The sequence below is a fragment of the Penaeus monodon genome, chromosome 22, assembly GCF_015228065.2.
Source record: "Penaeus monodon isolate SGIC_2016 chromosome 22, NSTDA_Pmon_1, whole genome shotgun sequence".
Classification (NCBI taxonomy): domain Eukaryota; kingdom Metazoa; phylum Arthropoda; class Malacostraca; order Decapoda; family Penaeidae; genus Penaeus; species Penaeus monodon.
In genome coordinates, this window is record NC_051407.1 from 1,467,376 (window position 1) to 1,467,685 (window position 310).

General features: G+C 29.7%; 1 protein-coding gene across 1 annotated transcript in view; it reads left to right on the forward strand.

Moving 5' to 3' along the window:
• The window catches only part of LOC119587632, a 16,560-nt gene that overhangs the window by 10,920 nt on the left and 5,330 nt on the right, over positions 1–310 (forward strand). The gene's annotated exons all lie outside the window — the stretch shown is intronic.

Here is a 310-nt window from a genome sequence, read left to right on the forward strand (position 1 = left end):
GTCGTGATTGCTTTGAAGCTTCTTGATTTTTTCGTTGCATATGAATTCCACTTTGGTGAGATAATGAAAGACATTTTCAGGAATTTCAACTAATGTCATATTATATCACCGCACTTTCCGCTACGTTTGTAATTCTGTTTAGTACAACTTGTTACAAATAATGTTATATATTTTATACTGCATTATAATAAATACATAACTACATATTTTTTGTATTATGTGTAACCCTTAGTCGCGTAAGTGTTAACCAAATTGTTGCAATAACTGATGTAAGTTGTAGTAGGTTTGTTGCAAATAAGACAATGATTAA